Source organism: Geotrypetes seraphini, chromosome 16 (genome assembly GCF_902459505.1).
Source record: "Geotrypetes seraphini chromosome 16, aGeoSer1.1, whole genome shotgun sequence".
NCBI classification, from domain to species: Eukaryota; Metazoa; Chordata; class Amphibia; order Gymnophiona; family Dermophiidae; genus Geotrypetes; species Geotrypetes seraphini.
In genome coordinates, this window is record NC_047099.1 from 34,059,291 (window position 1) to 34,059,740 (window position 450).

A 450-nucleotide genomic window follows, 5' to 3' on the forward strand; every position below is an offset into this window, starting at 1 on the left:
CCAGAAATTCTGGCAGCTGTGGTCGTAGGTGTTTCGGATGGACTTAGGAGAAATAGCACTTCCAGCCACCTTCCCTTCCCTAAATGTTCTATGTTCCAATACTGAATGACTTCTTTACCCTTTCCTCCCCCTCCCCCCCAAAAAAACTAGATGGATGCATAAGTGTCTTTGCCTTTTCCTAGCTAGAACTTTTTCTATGGGATGGGGGGCAACAAGAAAGCCGTGAAAGCAGAAGTTTTGGGAATATATGGCCTGCGCTTTGTAGGATGCCTGTGAAGTGTGGGTGATCTCTTGCCCACAGGCTATGTTTTGTTTTCTATTTACAGTAAATAGAAATACAATGAAAGGAGAATACGGTCTAAAGTGCCTTTCTTCGCTCTCCCACAAATAAGAAAAGGTGATGGTGGCGGTGAGGGGGGGGGGGAGGAATCTAATCAGATCACGCCTTAG